The 22,112-nt window shown below is 33.2% G+C and overlaps 1 protein-coding gene across 3 annotated transcripts in view; it reads left to right on the top strand.

Annotated features, from left to right (window-relative positions):
• The window catches only part of LOC129005860 (pseudouridylate synthase RPUSD2-like), a 545,856-nt gene that overhangs the window by 341,943 nt on the left and 181,801 nt on the right, over positions 1–22,112 (top strand). The gene's annotated exons all lie outside the window — the stretch shown is intronic.

The raw sequence follows: 22,112 nt of genomic DNA, 5'->3' as shown, positions 1-22,112 counted from the left end.
ATTTTTTGTTTAGGATCCAGCCTCTATTCTTTAAAACTCTCATGATGACGAATGCCATGTCAAAGTCCTTTATTTCGTCGAAGTGAAGCTTGAGATTAAAGGTAATTACTTATTTATAACGGACCTCAGCCCAAAACCTAACTTTGAACCTCTCTGTCGTGTCAAATCATAAGCATTTACAGTCCGAAGCAGTTTCAGAAGCTAACTCTTAAAGCTAGTTTTTACTACAAGACTAAGCTAATATAGTTAGTATAAGCATAGATTAAAGAGAGTAGGCCAGCCTATTTGATCTGTGGTATTATATATGTTTTATTTTTTGTTTTATCGTAGACTGTGATGTTTTGTATATTTTTTAGCATTTAGAACGTAGTTTATGTCGAAAAAAAACACTCTTGATCAATAAATGACAATTTGTATTGTATATTGAGGGATTATACTATGCTCACAATTGATTTAGTGATGTGAAACATTTATTTCTCCACAACGAGAAAAGAGTTATGTAATCTTTATAATCTATATTAATACAACATAAATGTTCGAGTAAAATGGATACAGTTTACTAAAATTACCGTGTTTGATTTTTCCCGAGTTCAACTTTAGTGTTTTAAACACCTTATAAAGTTGATTTGCTATTATTTTTCGTAATCAGTAAAAACCTGCTGTTGAAGAATAATTAACTAGTTGAAAAAGTTTACATGGTAAGTGTTGCAGCTAGCTAATTCCGGCTCTAATACCGTGTAACAATACAAGTTGGATTTTAATTAACTTTTCTCTGTAACCTGCAATTAATCTTTGGATTTCATTGTGATTTGTTTGGTTAAGAGAGTGAATTGTAAATATAAATACCTCAAGTAATTTTTCAAGAATTTCAAGTAAATTTCAAGTAAAATTCAAGTACATTTTCAAGACCAATATAGTGGTTCAAGTTTACAATAGGTTCAAGCTTTTTGTATATGTTTTCTTGAATAAAAACCATAATGATTTTAGGCTTTTAAATGTTATTTTAAGGGGCTTTCAACCCAAATTTTTAAAGTTAGCTTCATTATTTACTGTAATCCCCTAATATCGATTAAACAGCTTATACAATTGCACGTATGTAGTGTTATTTTTATAGAACGTTAAACAAACATTATTAATAACAAATCTACATTTATAACTCAGTAATTTATGTAATAAATTATAAATATTTGATCACATGTGTAGAGCTGCGTGACAATAAACAAGAAAATTTTCCAGATAACTACATAGTTTTGAGAAAACTCCATCGCACAAAGAATACTGAATTGTACACGAACACTTTTCATTGATGTAAAAATATAAGGGAATATCAAAACAAAACCAACACATTATATTTTGAGCGAGTGCCATTAATTTTGGTTCTTTACTGGCGTCTGGGGATTGTAATGTATGGCCGGTACTTAAAACTTTCCCCACAATGTTTTGTAAACATAGGCTCTCCGTGCCTGAGCCAGCCAAAGGCAAGAAAACCTGATTTTGTAGTATAAGCCTGCTTATGTTACTATGCCTCACTTTGAGATATTAGTTTAAATAAAAATGTATGCTTTTCATAGACAAATTTAATTACTTTTGTACAAATTAACTTAAGCTATACCGTAATGCAAAATTGTCAAATCCCTTTTTAAATACTTTTTTTCCTAGTTTTTCAAAAGCACAAAATGCTAATAAAAATATCCCCGCCGCAGACAAACCTGCAGACTAAGTGAATTTCCATTTGCCTAATTGGATTTACACTAAAATGTCTCCTTAAAAATATCACATTTGTTTCCTATTTAAATAGCATTATTTTAACGAGTACTCTAGGTGTGCTGCAACAGGGAGGGTAAAAAAGTTTTTTTTTCTATTTTAATAGTTTAGTATGAAATAAATGAATTTTCCAAATGTGATCAAAATATGTTCATTGTAATGCATACAATGTTATAATGCTCATCATATTGCAAACAACAGTTTACTTATTCTCTAAAAGTAAGAATACAATAATACTTTAAATTCATGTTCTTTGATTTCATGGAAATTTTTAATATTTTTTAAAATTTGAAATTCAATTTTTTTTAATTTTTACACATAAATGTATAATCCTGGTAGAAATCGATTGGTAGGAAAAGTTTTAGCTCAAAGATTTGCTGCTGTCACAGTCATTAAAATTGATACAGAATAATTTAGATATATTTATAATTTTGGTGAGTCGGTAGCACCGTGGACTTCGGGCCCAAGGCAGTGATGCCACGGGTTCGGATTTTGGTCTCTTGTAGTGTACTGGCTCACCCCTTGCTTTGCTGGATACGTTCCACATATAGTCAATGGTTCCACGCACAGATCCGTAGCTTATGTAGACGCAACTGTGAGGTAAAAGAGGGCACCATTCTCAACAAATAAAGTGTTATACCATAGTCCATAAATTACGTCTCATTTAAACCACGTGTTGTTGATCGAATAGGATTATTTAACATTTTATTATGCGATGTCTCATTTCTAATATTGCGACAACTCAATATTCCATTTTTGTACCACCATTTTCCAACCCACTATTGTCGGCGTAAACCTAATTTTTCCCAGATCCGAGAAACAACATTTAGGCACGTGATTCCAGTTCCAACTATGCATTACGGTTTTGTTTTATAGCGTCTGCAAAGCTATATTGCGGCAGAGCATTGCAGACTTATTCCAATCTTATCGTGATAATGGGTCTGCGGCCTCTGGTGAAAATAAATTACAAGTAATTGTGGTTAATTGGTACCTGGAAACATTTATATTGTCTTATAGGTACAATTAACACCATTAGTTTACTCATTGGCAAAGAAAACACAATTTTTGTACAAATTATATTATTGTGTTTTTTTTTCAACGAAAACCCTTGTTCCATTTTTTTGACATGTTTTTGTTGTAGTCTCTGGCAATGTGTGTTGTCGGCGTTAAATACTTATTTGCATGGTACTCCCACTATATTATTGTTTCTCACGTTATAAAGCTAGGAATGTTTTGAACTTTTAAGAAAACCGTAAGCCGCACACCTTTCTTGAATTAAAGGTCTTGATCTGAAACTTCCCCGAAAAATATCAGTTTTTTGATAAACCCTCTCCTACGGGCATGAAATTAAATTAAATTCATGCATTGTAAATCAAATTTAAAATATTGAAGATACATCAGCTGTTGGATTTGTTTGTGTTTTAAATTGTTTACTTTTCCTTGAGTTAACCTCTTGATTCTACCATTACCATGTCTATATTGCATCGAGAGAAGTGAAATGACGTTTTTCTTATAACGTGAGATAGTGTTCAAACCTTTATATTCAGTTTCAATTGTTTACTTATTCGTTCAAAAAACACAGCAGTTAATTGATTTCGCAAGCAAATGTTGTCTATATAATTAAGTGACACATGAACTATTGAGATTTGAAGCAGCCTTTTGTGTCCGACTTAAAAAAAACCATTTTCCTTCATGGACATTGATAAAATTAATTTACATCAAGAACAAGCGCAGTTTTGCAATCATCGAGCAGTTTCCTTTGGACGAGGCTGTAAAGAATCACGATATATATTTCTGCGTTCAACAAGTTTAATAACTAGCTAAATAATAAACCCTATACTAAATGCACCACATTGTAATATTTAAGTATAATAATATAATAAAAGTCCTTTGGTTTCAGCGTATCCTTGTTTACTTTCGACGTGTCTAATAGAGCCTTAACCGTAGAAACTTGATACAGTACTCTCTGTTATTAGGCTAAACTGGATTAATTATTCTGCCGAAACAACGGGCTTGTTTTCTCCAACAGCTGATTGGTGAGTAAACAATACTGGCCAATCAGAACGCTCAGCTGTTTGAGCATCGTTATCCTTAGGTTCTGATTATTCATGTTCAAATATTCGCTAAACTTTCTACATAAACAAATGATGATGGTAATTATTCATGTTCAAAACTCACTAAACTACCAATAAAAATGTGTATTTACACATTAAGATTTACACATAAGATATATGGTAAGTGTCATACCATTAAAACGAAATAATAGAAAACTAAACTGTTAAAATTACGTTCTTAGCGATTGAGATAACTGAAACTGTTTTATTACCGTACAGTATATAGATTAATGAGAATTCATTAGTTTTGATTCAAAGTATATTATTTAATTCAGATATAGTTATAAAGCAAGAACCTTCAAAATATTTACAATTCAAAGTCAATAAACCAACAGATGTTAATTATAACATCTGCTTAATATTACAACATCTCTCCTTTTTAGTTGCCCTCGTATCTTTTCACAGGTTTCACTATTCTTCCAAACCTTGTTCTAACTTCTTCATTAGATTGGAGACTTGGTTGTGAATAAGAAGGATTGTTATTGTTTACAAACAACCTTGTGTTGAAAGTTGGTGTACTGGTATTTCTAGAGACTTGTCTTGGTGCTTTCTGATTACTCTGATTAGTGTTGTTGGTTTGAGAGGTAGGGGTTTTAAGTAAGCTCCGTTCATCGTTTAAGTCTATAGACGTTTTCGGAGACTGATCGTTATTTTTAGAGAAAGGAAGTGGAGTAATACTTGCTGATTGTTCAGGACTGGTTTGGCTTTTGTACGGAATCAAGTGGTATCTGTTTCGGCGGACTGTGTTTCTTTCAGTATTTACCCAATAAGATCTTGGCTCATTGGCTAGGTTTGTTATTGTACCCTGACGTTTTAGATCTTTGATCCACACTTTTTGTCCTCGTTGCAACTGGGGTAAATTCCTGGTACCGTGATGCTTATCATATTGATTTTTGTAGGAATCTCTGTATTTTTCCTCCCTCTTCTTGAAACTGGATAAGTCAGGTCTTTCAGTAAGCTTCTGTGGCAATACAGGTAAATTATCTCGTAACCTCCTGTTGAACAAAAGTTGGGCTGGGCTAAGCCCGTTGGCTGTAAGGGGTGTGTTCCTGTAGGATAGGAGTGCAAGGTAAGGGTCTTCTTTGTTCTTTCGTAAGACACTTTTAGCTATTTTTACAGCAGCTTCTGCAGAGCCGTTACTTTGATGATGCCCGGGACTGCTTGTTGTTAGTTTGAAGTTGTACTTTTGTGCAAAAACTTTAAACTCAGAATTTTCTAAGCATGTCCGCTGGGAAGCAAACTGAGTTCCACAGTCTGATCTAAGCTCGACAGGTATTCCGTGGCGACAAAAAATTGATTTGCATTTCTCTATTATCTCACTTGTAGTTAATGTTTTTAATGTTGCTATTTCAAAGTATCGACTGTAACAGTCTGTCATTACTAGAAACCAAGTCCCATCAATTTTGAATAAATCGATGCATGCTTTCTCCCATGGACGAGAAGGAATTTCAGATGTCATTAGTGGTTCATGATGCTGGGATCTAAATTCTGTGCATTTAGGACACTCATTAACTGTTCGTTCTATGTCCGAAGATATACCTGGCCACCACATGCTGTGACTTGCTCTAAGTCGGCATTTACTGATTCCAAAATGTCCGGAATGAATTCTATTTAGCATATCAAGTCTTAGGTCACTAGGGATAATGAGTCTATCTCCTTTCAGCAAAACACCTTCACAGAAAGAAATTTCGTGGCGGACTGGGAAGTAAGGTTTTAATGCATTAGGCAATTTGGATTTGTCCGGCCATTCAGAGGAGCAAAATTGCTGAATTCTTCGGAGAATCGGGCATGATTTTTGTGCATCACATATTTTCTGGATTATAGCATCGGTTGTACCCAAATTTGTAATTACCGAACTAACAGCAAATTCAACTTCTTTTTCTAAGTCGTATGATTCTTTAGAAGGCAGAGGGCTTCTTGAAAGACAGTCGGCTGTCGCAAGATGTTTTCCTGGAGTGTATGCAACTCTATAGGAGTATCTCATAAGTCTCAGACGTAGTCTCTGAATACGGGGTGTTAGGTCATTCAAATCTTTGTTTGTTAGAATACTAACGAGAGGTTTGTGGTCTGTTTCAATGATTATGTCTTTGCCAATTATGTATTGTTTTAGTTTATCACAGCTCCAGGTTACAGCAAGGGCTTCTCTTTCTATATTGGAGTAGTTTTTTTCGCTCTCAGTAAGTGTTCTTGAGATGTATGAAATAGGTTTCCATTTGTTGTCTACTTGTTGCTGAAAGAGTACTCCACCAAGACCTGTTTGAGATGAGTCAGCAGACACCATGGTAGGGCGGCTAGAATCATAGAACGCCAGTTGGGGAGCGGAAGCAAGAAGTGACTTTATCTCTTCAAAGGCTATATTTTGTGGTTTGCCCCAAACAAATTCATTTCTTGTACTTAAAAGGTCTGTAATTGGTTTAAGTATTTGACTTTTATTTGGAATATATTTTCCTACAAAATTTACCATTCCAATAAATCTTTGCACACCTGCTATGTTAGTAGGAGGAGGCAATTTTGTTATGGCTTCCACCTTTGATTCATCAATTTTGATACCATCCCTTGATAATTGGTGGCCTAAAAATGTGAGAGACGTTTGTGAAAACTGGCACTTGCCTTCATTTAGAGTAAAGCCTGCATTTTGAAGCTTTCCAAGTACTTCTTCAAGAGCATGATCGTGTTCTTCTTTGGTTTTTCCCCAAACAATGATATCATCCATATGAGCGACTGCATTCTTTTGTCCATTGAGGGTCTTGTTCACTAACTGTTGGAAAATCTCTGGTGCTGAACTTATACCAAAAGGCAATTTTAAAAACTTGAAACGACCGAATGGCGTCAAGAAAGTGGTCAAATCTTGTGATGTCTCATCCAAACTGACTTGCCAGAATCCATGGTTGGCGTCTAATTTTGAATATAGTGTTGCTCCAGAGATTTGAGCTAGAGTTACATCAACTGGTTGGATAGGATAGTATCTTCGCTTTACACTCCTGTTTAATTTTGATAGGTCTACACAAATGCGAACTTTATTGGAATCTTTCTTGGGAACAACAACCATTGGAGCACACCAATCTGTTGCATGGTGGACTTCAGCTATGACTCCCATGGAGATCATGTTTTTCAATTCTTCTTTTGTAGCCTGCCACAGAGGCAAGGGGATCCGACGAGGGGCATTGATAGCATAAGGAACGACATTATCTTTTAGTTCTACTTTATACTTTTCAGTAACATTCCCTAAGCCATTGAAAAGTTTTGGGTAATTAGCGAACCACGAGTTAGAACTTATTTCATTTATTCTAGATACAAGCTGAAGCTTTTCAATTGCTGGTTTTCCTAAAAGAGGAACAGAAGTCCCTTTAGAAACATATATTGTTTCATAGCATGTTGTATTCTTGTATGACATTTTGACAGTAGCCATCCCTAAAATTGACAGATCTTGCCCATTAGCCCCTTTAAACTGTTTAAGGGTAGGCGACAATCTAATTCTTCTGTTTAATTTAATGTCTGATGGCACGACTGTTACATCTGCTCCTGTATCTATTTTGAATGCAACACTGTCACTGTCATTGATATTTAATAATACTGTCCATGGATCAGTAGATGAATAAATTTGGCTTGGAGTCACCGAACCAATAAAGTCTTGTGATTCAGGGTTTAGATTGTCAATTGATTTAAAATCGTCAGTTTCAACATGGTTTACGTTTTTTGATCGACAAACTTTTGAGAAATGTCCAACTTTACCACAGAGTTTACATGTGTGGTTTCTAGCAGGGCACATATACTTTTGATGAGATGGAGTCAAACCACACCAAAAACAAGATTTGATATTTTTATGAATGGCTTTAGCATTACTGGGTTTGCTAGGAAAAGTATCATTATGTGAACTAAATTGATTAGTACTTTGGTTTGCATGGGAATGGTTGGAAAAGTTAGGATTCATTTTAGTGATTGTGTCTACTTCAGAGTGTGATAGTTCATGCTTTTGCTTCTTTAACTCCTCAGACTTCCGAACAGTGTTTACAGCAAAGTCAAGTTTTAGGTCATTTTCCAACTGAAGACGGTCGCTAAGGGGTTCGTCATGCATACCAATTATCAAGACCATTAAAATCATTTCCTCTTCAATCTGTCCCCACTCACAACTTTTTGCTAGAGAATGAAGAGCAGTTACAAAGTCTTCTATAGACTCTGTTGATCCTTGTTTACGCTTTAAAAATTTAGCTCTTTCAAAAATTATATTCTTTTTTGGAATGAAATACTGTTCAAACTTATTCAAAACAACATTGTAATTGTTGATATCTGATTCATTTAGTTTAAATGAATCGAGTATTTGTTCTCCCTTTTCTCCCATGCAATAAATAAGCATATCTACCTGTTTTATGCCGCTGGCTTCTTTAAGGCCGCTCAATGAATGGTATCTTCCAAAACGTTTTTTCCATCTTGGCCATTCACTGGGGTTGAATGTAAAAGGTTCTGGTGGTTTCACATTTAGGGAAATTGCAGCTTCATGAGGCACATTAAGGGAAGCATTAGGTTCATTCGACGACTGCGCCATGTTTTATTACCGTACAGTATATAGATTAATGAGAATTCATTAGTTTTGATTCAAAGTATATTATTTAATTCAGATATAGTTATAAAGCAAGAACCTTCAAAATATTTACAATTCAAAGTCAATAAACCAACAGATGTTAATTATAACATCTGCTTAATATTACAACAGAAACAAATTGGGTACATTCAATAGTTATTTGTGTAACCAGTATGCGAAGTGGCACTTTGCGCTCGAGTTACACATTGTATTTTTCCTACAGTTTCTATAGAAACATAAAAACATAGAAAGCATAGAAACAATTAGTCTTTCAAACACTAAACACGTTTTAGGTTAGGTTAAATCCAAGCGTTGGACGAAGTGTGAACACTGCAACAGCTGATCGTAGTCGTAGTATCATTAAGTGTTGCCAATTTATTTTCAATCGTAAATGTATTACGTGCCTAATAAAATCACACTGTTTTTTGTTGTTTGGTTGGAATACTGGAGTGCGGCAAAAAATGAGTGCGGCATAAGTAAAACGAGTGTGGCAAAAGTAAGTAAATGGTGCAGTTAGCTACTTTACATGCTATAATCAGTGCAAGAATGCCCAGGCTACTAGTGAAAAGGAATTCCTGGGAAAAACACTTGTTTACTAGATTGTCATAGGACTCGTTTATACAGTTTTTTTTTCAGAATACAGTATTTTATAAGTAGGAAACGGTTGTGTAAAAATCTAGATGTAGTACGAGCGTTCAATCTAAGCCTAATTACAATGATCAAAGCAAATTGGCTTGAAACTAATCATCCGATCTCGAGCATAATTGACTTAAGACTCCTGACAATTTATGAAAATCGATCGATGAAGATCGTGTACCATCGTGCTTTCAAGCTTTTTGCTGATTATGGACTTCTATTTATTAAATATTTCACGTAAGATTATGTATTCAATTATGTTATTAATCTAAATACTCACTGAATTGAAATCTAAATAGTCGTTTGATATGGAATATACCTGCACACAGACACATCGGAACAAAGCCGAAAAAAATGTTCCCATTTGTTATGGGTGGGTTAAGTTATTAAGGTATTTTAAAGTATTTTATCCTATTAATAACTTTACTCACAACAGTTTATTTTTACAGGTAACATGATGGAGCTAGATTTTAAAGGCGATTAGTAAGTATATTCCTTTTTTGTAACGTCAAGTTTGTCAACCACCTTAAATAATAAGTCCATTTCGTTAACTCGTTAATTTTAGTAAAAAGTTGTAATTGGTAGAAAATTAGACAAACAACTTAAAGCTAGTAAAGTATCGATTCTGAATTACAAAAGAGGGCCTTAAACGTTAATTCACTACCATTAGGGGAATGTAGTTAGGTTAGGTTAGGTTGGGTAAGGTTAGGTTATGCAAATTACCCGCAACTCATGTCTACGCACAGGCCCCTGCCTATGTAGACCTTTTCCTTGTAATTTGATAAGGTATTTTTTTTCTCTTTGTGAAATTTATATAGAGTATACATTTGTTATTATTTTTTTAAGTTAAGGATTGTATAATAATTATGTAAATACCATGAATTGTACGAAGCAGTTGGGAAATAAATACCATTTCATTTCATTTCATTTTTCATTAGGTTTTTCTAACTCTATATTAAACTCTATACTAACCTAACCCAACCTAACCTAACCAAAGCTTAATTCACTACCATTTCTATTGCTAATAATCTATTGCTCAAAAAACTAGTGATAGTGAAATAACGGAAAAGGTCCAAAAAAGGATAGGGGTCTAACTCTAAGATAAATTCATTGATACGTAGAGCATTGCTCTCTTATTAATTGTCATTCAATAATTAATTAATCATCCGTTTGTTGCGACAGAGATTAATGTAAAACATTATTTACAGCGTGTTTAGCTCTGCTCTCATTCATCTCTCGGTTGACACTTTTATTGGACAAAACTATTCTAGGACCGATGTTTGTGTTAAATTATTGCTGAAATTGCAGCAACATTCTTTTTGTTTCCGATGCGGTTGTAGATGACTAGCGTACTGCACGCGTGCAATAAATATCTAACTTTGCAGGAAATATTTTTGCTGGATAGGCTTTAAGATCTTAAATGTCAAAATTAAATTTTATATTTCAAAAGACTATAGGTTAACTATGTTTGACGTTTTTAACAATTTTGTTTTACTGCTGTTGCTGAAAATTGTTCTTGGAAATTCTTTTAAGGGTTTGCACTAATTATTGCACTTATTTATAGGTATTTAAAATAAGTTTTGGATAAGTTTGCATTTACTTTTTTTTATCTGTCCTAGGATGCTAGGCACGAGCCCGGAATTGTTTTTCACATTAGGTACTTAAGTCTAGACCTAGGGGTTGTGGCATTATCTTTTGGATAAAATCCATTGGTGGTTTGGCGGGATTTGAATCCGGAACCCCAGGAACCAAAGTCCCGCGCTCTAACCACTAGACTAGCTCGTTCCCCGACCCCCTATTTAAGTTAATCATTGGATATCGAAATTACTAGAAAATATTAAAAAGTCAGGCGTAACAATTGACTATGTACATCTTCCTTTAACTTTTATTAAGGGCCATCCTTAATTGTACTACCAAATCTCTTTGAACCGTTCAACCTAGGTCCTAATATGAATGATTAAACATTTTTTTAGTACCATCTCTACAATTGTATTTAAATCATACTCCTCCCTCATTTCGCTATATGAATTCTGTAGTTTCCACCACATTTAACACTGATAACAACGTGTATAATTAATGTATTTAATGATCGTGTAGAAGGCTCAAATAAACACAGAATCTGTCAACCGAACGGATGAATCATCGACCACCTGTCTGTATTTCCACTCATTGAATACTCATCAATAATGAACGGAATTCGTGTGTGAAATCAAACGATGTTGTTGACAATCATTGTGTTTGTCCGAAGCCTCTAGCTGTTTGCTTATTGGTATAACAATATTTGTATAAAAAAAGTTCCATTACTTAACATTAATGTACATTGAAAACAAACAAAAACTGAATATAAAAAGTTAACCGATTAACGTCCGTAAACCTTTCGGGGTTTGCCAACCCGAAATAATATATTACATTAATATTTCGTCCTTTAAGCGATTTTTATAATTGAACTGATAGTTCAGTAGCAAATATGTACTGTGCTATTGTTTCATATTTGACTCATACCAATAATAATATTTATATTTGATCAATATTTAATTTTGTATTGTTTTTGAGCGAAAAAATACTGATTCCGTTTTCATGTTTTACCAAAATTAGTCTTTAGAAAAACTTGAGTTTGACTGATAAATAAATGGAATATTTTAATTTTCAACTCTTATATTGCACTTTCTTTTCGAAATATATGGTGATCCTGTGAGTGTATTTACCTTATGCAGCTGAATATATTTTTGAAATAAATAAAATACAAAACTTAAATTCAGCCACATAATTTTCAAAAGCTTTAATGTTTGCAATATTTATATTACGATGATGGTAATATGTTTCCACTTGCTGTTATGTAAAAAATTCCAAATATAATAATTAACCGTTATGAAGTGTACTCAAACTGCAAGTACGAATGTTAACATATGCAAATAATGAAGTGACACAGTACAAGCATAATTACGTTGCGTTATGATAACAATTATAATAATTAGTTTGTCGCTGGAGGCGAGCAGATGTCAACACTGCTACTGGTACCCTCAGTTTTTCAACTTCTAATCATCCCATTGTTGTTTCTCACATTAATTACTGCAGACGTTTCTTGTTATTCTTTTTATTTCCTTTTCTCACTTCCTGTGACGTAATTGCTGTCGAGATGGACGGTGAGATATCACTTGATAACTAAACTTACCTATGTTTTCTGTTTGAGTATCGTTTTTGATCAATTTTTTTCCGTAGTATTAAGTATTTTTTGTCAAAGTTTTTTTTTCAGTAAAAATAAACTGAAAACGTTAAATTTTTTCAAAGTTTGTTGAATTGCGGCAGGTAGGGCTTAAAAAGTTTTTATTAGTTGAAAACGTAAGTGAGCACTTATGAAAAAAGATTAATGAGGGCTTTCTCTATAAATTATATTTAAGATATGACCACATGAACCTACATTTTCTCAAATATTGTTAATGATTGGCCTACTGCGTAGAGGATATTAAAAATATAAAATTACTGCATAAATTTGACTGTAATGCAAAAGAATTTTCATTATAGGCCTAATCATAATAATTCAGTAATAATGAAGTGTACGGCCAGTTGCTTATGTTCTACTGACACCTCCACTAATCAAGCAACAATACATCTCGTAGCATAAGAGAACCGCTTTCATTTGATATATACCTGTACATAACCCACGGTTGAAAATTTTTATTGCCACTCGTTAAAAAATAATGAAGTTTCAAAACATAAAATAAACACCACTTGTAGGGTAGTACAGTATAAGATGGTACTAAATTTTGAACAACCTCATCAATCATCCCCTTACAGCGGTTCAAAACCCCTGAGTCAGTGAAGGGGATGGTTTCAATAGCTTCATCAGTGACTTGACAGTTACAACTTAGCTTGTGGTTACACTTGTTGGATAACAGGTTATAAGGAGTTGGAACTAAGGAGTTTTGTTGACAGAATTTTTCCCCCATTCTCATGAAAAAACAACATTTAAATAATGCGTTATAAAAGTGCATAATGTTTACTTCAATTAGAGTACCGAGCGAATGGTGTCTCTTGATTGGCTGTTCCAACAGTGACGTCATGACTTTGGGTACAGTTTCTTAACTGGGCTACCCTAATATTTTTTGGAGATTTTTTCATTGCCGGCAAGTTTGGTTAGTTGGGTTAGGTTATAACAGTGTCATTTTATAATTGGTATAATAAAGGTTATCGAAATTTGCATCTGCCATCTGGCTCTGTTTATTTATTTATTTATTTTTACGGCAAACACCATTTTTACAATTGTTTTACATTGTGATACATGCGACAAGATGCTTATTACATGCTGATAAATGTCGTACAGATACATCAGTGATGATGACTGTTGGGCCAGCTAATCAAATGATTATTCGCCTTTTATGCCGGAATTCCAATTGAAGTAAAAATTGTACTGTAGGGAAAGTATTTTTTTATTTGAGGTTAAAAAAATCAGCTGGAGTTGAGAACATCACCTATATAAATTGTTCTAGTTTGTAAACTTCGTCTGCTGATATTGCTGAGAAAAGAATTTTGATTTAAAAACATACTCTGATATGGTTTGTGATATAATTATTTTGTATTTACCATCGTGTTTTACTGTAGGGTTTTTTGTATACTTAGCTAATATAATACCCCTCTATCAATATTGATTGGTTGTGAAAATATTTTAGTAATTGGTACATCTATTCGTTATTGTTTTGTAATAAATATTTCACCTCGTTTTTGAACAATTATATTTATTTGTACGTGTTCTTCAGTATTTAAAGACGTGTGAGTTGTGGCAAGATGTTTTTGTTCCAGCCCATTGTACAGTAACACAATCAAACATACAATGGTGTCATACCACACAGTGGTATACATCAGACAATGCATACCAAACGGTTCAGTGCCTCAGTAACAGTTGTTTATAACAGCAAATGCCATTTCGAAATCTATCTTAGGCAAGCAATATAACCAAACGTTCGTGTTGGGTAGAAACATTGAGTTTTAAGAAAGAATATTGTACATTAAACATTTAGGTTGTGACACCGATTAAACATGTCTTTTCGATCATACCTTATTTTTCAACCTCGACTTCGGTTTTTAGGGACTTTGATGTAGTCCCTAGTTATGAAATTTATCATTGTAATTGTAGCGTAAACATCCAAAAATAATAAAAAAGAGATTCAAAATATAAAGTGAACCAATATTTGACCATTAGAGGCAATAAAAAAATTTTAAAGTGTGTGTGGATGTGTTATTAGTGGCCTTTTTTACCTTTTACACATTTAATCCCCATTAAAAATTAGTCCTTAACTATGTGCATTACAGTTTACAAATATGTAAAATAATTTACATGTGGTCTAAAAAAACATCAGTTAAAAAGTTGTTTAAAGCTTTTTTTATCGTAAAAATATAGTTATTTACATCAGACGCTGGTAAGCATACTATGCTCATACTGTTGATACGGAAATTTATATAAGGACCTCAGTGTAATTTTTATTTTTTTCGTACCAAACCATCTTAGTACCCTTTCACAACCTATAATTAAGTTCTACAAACTCATGTAATCTCAACTCATTCTGTAACCGATCAATCGTATTCCAAAACCTCAATGCACCATAAAGTATTTTTATCGATAACCATGGCTGCAGTGAACATATGGTTTACAATCGTGAATGATTGCCAGTGGTTTCATCGTTTGATTTTACAGTCGGCGCTTTTGTCAATTATTGATGAACTTCCAATCAGGGAAAATGTTTGGTTGAATTATTAACCCAGCTGTGTTTACCGCGACGCTTCATGTAACGCAATATGTTAGTGTTTATTCAGCAATTTTACAAATTACGATAACTGGCTATTTATCGGTATAATTATATGGGTTTATAAATTCACAGCTTATGATAAGACTGGTGGATTTGTACAGTTAACATTACGATTACGTACTAATATTTACTTGTTATGTATATCAATACCTATATAGATAATATTTTTAAATACATTGATATACATACAAATAATGATTGTTTATCTTTGATGATAATGTGACTTATGGTTATAATTTATTTTGATATATCTTTGCAGCATAATGATGATAGTTTAGGTTAGGCGAAAGGGTCATGTTGCCTTAACATTGCCTGAATAAATTAAGAATTTTTTAATTGATTTGATTTGATTTTTATTTTATTAAATTTCAGCAATGTTTTTTACTTTGAAATATCGCCGAATGTAAGGAATTAATTTTGCAGCCCGATTCCATTAAACTACTTACAAGCTGTTAAACTCATTTGAAAACTCACACTTCCTTCAGTGAATTTTTTCCTTATTTCTAAAACTGAATTTATTAAGTTTGAAAAAAATATTTTATACATTTATTAGTAAAATTTATTTGCGAACAAAGTTGACATTTCGAAACCGCACAGCCATATTGACTACATTATAGCGGTGGACAATATAAATCATCAACCCAGATATTAACGGGAAGGTAGGGACTTGAGGGGTGGGAGAATTAAGGGAGGGTATTTGGCAGGGGGGGTGGTATACCTAGCAACAATACAGTGGCTAACACTCTCTGGTTTGGTGTTTCTTGTGAAATTAGTTTTTCACTCTCAACATTTTTGAGATCTTGAGGGTTATAACTGACTGTTAGCAACTTTTATCATTAGAAATTATAACATTAAGTATATATAATCTGTTCAACAAGTTTTGCAGCCATTGTAATTTTTTTCATTTTTTCAGTGAATACTAGCTTGTAAACTATATGCCTAAATTTACTAAATATACCACTTTATACTTCTGTGAAGCTCGGAAGTAGTCCCGATCACTCTAAAGAAATAAAATGGTGTTTATTATAATTTTTTAATTACAATATAAACCCTACTACAATAGAATAAACTCATCTATGCTACTACGGAGATTATTTTAACGCGTCCCAAATTACAAGGACGTCATAGCTTACACACGAAACTCAAAAGCTGGTAGATCTCGTGAAGACACCACACGGATTGATGTTAGTTGAAATTAATTTAGCATTAATTCAACGTTTTTTTTTCTTTTTCAAAAAAAGAACCAAGTCTGTAATATTTATACTTTATACAATCTGTAGTTAACGTAGGTACTGGAATGTCATCTTAAAACTTAATTGCAACCATTTCTTGCTTTAAAACGGATAAGTTCACGGACAAGGTTTTAATGTGTTCTTTACACATTCATCGAACTGTGAAAACACCATATTGAGTCTTATCAATCAATCAATCAATCAATAAAATCTTTATTCAATATTAGTACTCTGTACATAGAATGGTGTCAATACTAATTAATACTAAGATAATATAAAAGTACGTTTTGTCCCTAAACAGTTAATTTCTACACTTTAAATTAGGGTTGCGTAAAAAACACCCTGTTTAACTTCCTTACTCTTCTACCTACCAAAGAATGTTTACTTCACTTCTGATCTCCAGCGTATTTATAGTTCTGTCAAGTAATTCCCACAGTAAATAACGTACATTTGAATTTCAATAAACGCAACGTAACATGTCAGCAGTATTTCATAGCCGATGTAGTAGGGTAATTTCATGTCCCGTCAGCAACAGTTGTCACCACTGCACCAGCTGATTTGTGGCGGTTTTATTTCTCAAGCTGCTTGTTTGTTGTTTTGACTTTTACAACGCGTAGTTAACACTCGCATGTGAGGATTTGAGTGTCGTATAGTGCAGTTTTAAATGTCTAGGATTTATTTCTTGTACAGGTACGTCGTTTTCACAATTGCGTGTGCAATGGAATTTGTCTAGTTTTTGTGTAGAGTTTGGTCATGTGTAATTATACTAATCATATCAAACATTCCTTACTCTTTGTAAACTGATATTAAATCGTTAACTCAATAGGTTGTCTACATTCGAAATTTGCTATTTTCTCTACTTAGGCTATTTTGCGGTATTCTTAAAAAAGCTACTTGTATGGCCTACAGATGATATCACAGAGAAGTAAGATGGCACTGTAGTAGGCTACGTTATGGTTGAACCATTTTGACACTTACTTTCTCCTTTGATTTTTTTACTTACTTTACTTGCATTTTTTGCTTGCCAACCACCCTTTACTTGAGTTAGAGGTGGGTAAGCTATGGAGACGTTAACATTATGTTTAGAAGTTGATAAATGCCTGAAGTATTTGCTCAATAAGCCATGGAAAAAATACTGTGGGATAGATGATTGCATTGACTAACTTACTCACTGAATGAGAAAATCCATTATAAATTTACAATTCATAGCATATTTTTGACAAAGAAGGAAAATCCCAAAACATAACAAATCGTTGAACATTTATCTACTGACTCTCCATTGCATTGCCACATTAGTTTCTTATATATATATATATATATATATATATATATATATAGTGCATATAAAATATACACATTTACTGGAGAAGAAAATGATATCTACCAAGCCTCAAACAGTAACAAAGCCATTCAATTTGTACACATTAATATTTTTAAGTTAAATACACAACAGCGTGACAGTTCATCAATTCTCTGATAGATTCATCCCACATTGCAATGCAGAACATATTGATCGAACACATTCACCCACTGATTCAAAGGCACTCGAAGGCGAGAGTATACAACTTTGCGGGGGGAGGGGTTCGGTGGAGTGTGGGGGGTCGTTAGCAGGTAGATTACCATTTTAACGACCATAGCCACCTTTATTAGCGCAGCACCACCTCACTTCTACTTTCATTGAGTTCATTATTTTTATGCCTCCAGGCTTGTTTGTGATCGACCAGTATTGAACTGTTTTGTCACTTTACCGGTTGTTAATAAGACTTCGTTATAAAAATAAATTACGTAAAAACAAAATGAGCGTAGTATCTTGAGGATTGGTTTTATTGTTAGTTGTGAGAATAAGCTAGTTAGAGTTATTTTTATGGTATGTATCGAAATAACAGAATGGAGCAGTTTTGTGTGTGCTACTTAATTAGATTGGATCATAAATTTAAATAACATTTGTTAGAGTAAGAAATGTATTTTATGATGTATTAACATGTATGTTCATTAGATGCGTGTGCTTCAATTAAATATTATCAAATAACCATAATCGGGTTGTCTTGCTAATAATGAATCGTTAAGCAAGTTTGATCATAAAAACAATATAGATATTACGTACATTTTAATATTGTTATAAAAACATTATGTTTTTTTTTGTTTGTTTGTTCACCTCAATGTTGCAATAAAATCAGTACAAGCTGTTCGTACTGATAAGGAAACGTATGAAAGTCTATTCTCAAGAACATATTGTGGCTCGGTTAAATTGCTTTGTGTATTTTAAGAAATTTGTCGTGTTTTTTTTTTACATTTCACCTTGACGTTTTACTCGTATATTTTGTATTTTGTTATCACCTGTTAAACCCAATTTTAAGCCATCATCTTTCTCACTACTCCTCAGGTTTTATAATTGAACATATTCACACAGTTAATATCAACTCTAAATATAAGAAAACAGTTAATCAAACTATTAAACTTTATCCGATATAATATAGACGAAAAGGGGTAATATTTTACAATAGTTTAGTTACAGTAAACATAGCTTTTGATAAACTATAAAACATTGACAATTGGAATGAAAGACATATTTTAATTACTAATGAAGCTCCTTAGTTCATTAGAGATGAAACTTGGTTTAATTTTATCTTCAAACAATCTTATCCCTTCACAATCGCTAAGTCTGTACATTCTTTGTGACTTTGATGATTCAACAATTAATGCTTACTAATTGCTCGTTCATGCAAATTTTTTGTATTTTATGAAGCAAAATGTTGTACATAGTTGAGTCAGTATATAATTTGGTAATATATCGTAAATAACTATTCACCTTTCTGTTAAGTTTCATTATTTAAATTTTTTCATAATGAGTTCTTTACAAAGAAATTAAAATGTGCATTAATATAGGCCCACTAACTATACTTAATTGATGTATATTGTTAAATTTAATCTTTCAAATTTATAAATCGAGTCTTTCATTCCACAAAGAATGGCTGTAAGGACATAAACATGAGAATTAAAATTTAAAAAGGACATATTTTTTACTTAACAATCCTTAACTTTGTAGAATTTATACATCTCAATGTTACAATGGAGCATAAATAGTAGGCGATTCAAGAAGAAACTGTACAATTGTTGAACGCTGTTTGAGACCTGATCCTTAAGTAGCTTCATACATCAGCGGCAGCTATTGTGTAGAACTCATCAGTAACGTACGTTTCTATTTCAGTCTTTCTCCTAAAAGCGCTCATCAATTGTTGCCAGGACCATATTCTGCATGGCTCTTTCATCTGCACATGTTCTCTACATTTGTACGTATGGGTTTGACATTCTTTGAGATAAAGTTGAAGACGTAATTAGTTTTTTGATTTGTGGTTTTGAAAGAATCTAATGGAGTTTATACTGTACGTCTAACTAGTTAGGTAATAGTAGTCAAAGATAAATTGTCACTTACACAGACCTCACATAGTGTATGACGAGTTAAATGTAGTACACAGTAGTAATTGTATTTTTATTTTGTTTGTTTCTACGACAGTGGCATTTTTTACGTTTTGAAAGGGAACTGTCCATACCCTAGTTTTATTACTATCTAAAGTTGGCCTATTTGTTAGATAGCATAATTAATTCATAACCCAATGACAACGTGACATCTGAGGCTGGAAAAGACCTCGCTTGGAATCGAACCAGCGACCTTCAGATTTTAAGGCGAGCACTATAACCACTTGGGTACCCAGACAAGTAATTGTTTAGGATGAGCATGATACAGTCACCTGACTATACTAGGGGCCACGAGAGTCTGCAGTTGGTGGCAGCCAATAGCAAGACTGGACTAGCGCGACGTTGCAACATCACCTGTTCACTAATTTTCGACCCTAATTATAATTAAAATATACCTAACAATATTTTTAAATCAGCTGGTATTATTAGATTTAGCAACAGCGCACGATCCTCATTTTCTCCTTCAAAGTAACGTGGTAAATATTCTCCTCCCTCAACTGCAGACTCTCGTGAACCGCACTGTAGTCCTTATTGCCCGGGCGTTCCCGACCCTTCGGAGTATACATTATTCCCTGGTTGGGACAGACTCTGCTTGGAGGCAGCATTTGTGTAGAACCGCTGTTGGTGACACGAAAATTACAGAAGATAAAGAATATACAGAAGATACATACCTTTTTAATCACTTTTAGCGAATTTCCCTATAGGGAAGTAGCTATTACCGTAGGTCTCATGGTAAGACTTAGGCCCGGGACCGATTTACTTTTTCATTTTAATGTCCCCAGAGGCCAAAAACACCATTCGTTCAAATTTTTATATATGTATATATATATATATATATATATATATATATGTGTGTCCGTGAACACGATAACTTGAGTAATTTTTATCCGATTTTGATGAAATTTGGTTTGAAGGTGTAAGGCGGGATAAACTTGAATGAGTTCGCGATCCAACATGACCGGACCATGGGAACAGGGTTTTATGGGGGGTTTTATGGGGTAAAAATTGGGTTTTCTCACTTTTTACCCTCAAAACACAAAATTTCCCAATTTTTCTCTAATCCTTCTTAAAGAGCTTAAAAAAACAAACAATTCAGTATATCAAAGTGTTTTTGTACGGTTATTGGTTACGGAGAAAACTAAAAAAATGGTAAATTTAAAATTCCCATGTTATTCTTATGGAGAATATTGTAAAATGTTGTAGTTTGCTTGTTTATGGATATATTTTGATCAAACTTGGCAAATTTATTTATTTTATAGTAAGCTATCAATATTTTACTAAAAACACACTACTTTATTAGTTTCCTTGTAGCAGCAAACCTAGGTACTCGTTAAACCTAATGTTATTTAAATAGATCAATTGAAAATCAATTCGGCCAAATGGAAATTCGCTTAGACGGCAGGTTTGCTGTGGCGGGGGTATTTCGTAGACATTTTAGGAACTATAAATCTGTACATGGACTGGTTTGTTGTCCAAGTAAAACATAATCTGAACTTGACTGAAGTACTGTGACTAAAGATTTAAGATGATGAAGTCGTTTGGAGTTAAGGAGGACCCATTTAGGAGAATTCTCACAATACATTTTTGAACATGAATGAGTACAAGCTGATTTCCTTCTTAGAAAAAATCACAGTTGAAGTAGTTTGCCACGACTTTGACACCTAAAATTTTTATATCGAAAAAAGGGAAAGATAGAAGGAATTTAATTGCTTATATAACTGCTCAATCATAAAAGATGAAGCTTTTAGCAATTAAGACCCAATTAAAATTTCATCGCAAGTGAATATTTTATGAGCCATTTGGGGAACTAATCAGTGAATAAATGTTTCCTAAACTCCAAATTAATTCACAGTAAGATGTTGTTTCGTCGAGATAATCTTCTAATCTGCAGACCAGCATTCAAATCAGTTAGCAGTGTTTCAACCAGCGTTTTATGAATGGGTCTAAATGAATAAACTGCAATTTTGTGCTACGTGACTAAATTAAACAGTGTGTTAATTTAAAAGGATACATTTGGTTCAATTAATTTATTTCATTTACATAGATATGAAACTTTGACTGAGTTGTTAAAAATTATGTACGAATACTATTAGTTTATTTAAATTGAGAAATAATTTATCGGTTTTCCGTCGTATTACATATCAATAAGACACTAATCGTAACACAAAATTAACCAGAATTATTTTATTAATTCACTCGTGCAAATATAGTTACCATTGTTGTTACCTAAGTCCGTCCACTATTAAGAAAAAAGTTATATACATGAAACAATATTTACTCCAATCATTTCAGGGGCCAATGGTATTTTGGACTATGTTTATTTTTTTCATCAGGTACCTCAGAGTCCAGTCTGATGATTAACGACTACTACTTTGCAAATAGTCTTCACTACTAATCAAAATATATTATTACCAATGTCAATTGGACACTAAAGTAGACAGGCATCTATTTGGACCAACTGTCACATTTTTTTTATTTAAAAAGAACATATTTATGTAAGACAGTCTCA

The sequence above is a fragment of the Macrosteles quadrilineatus genome, unplaced genomic scaffold, assembly GCF_028750875.1.
Source record: "Macrosteles quadrilineatus isolate MER2022 unplaced genomic scaffold, UCM_ALF_1.0 Scaffold_39__1_contigs__length_1060358, whole genome shotgun sequence".
NCBI lineage: Eukaryota > Metazoa > Arthropoda > Insecta > Hemiptera > Cicadellidae > Macrosteles > Macrosteles quadrilineatus.
Note: the sequence above shows the minus strand (reverse complement) of the source record. Positions and strands in the feature narration are given on the sequence as shown.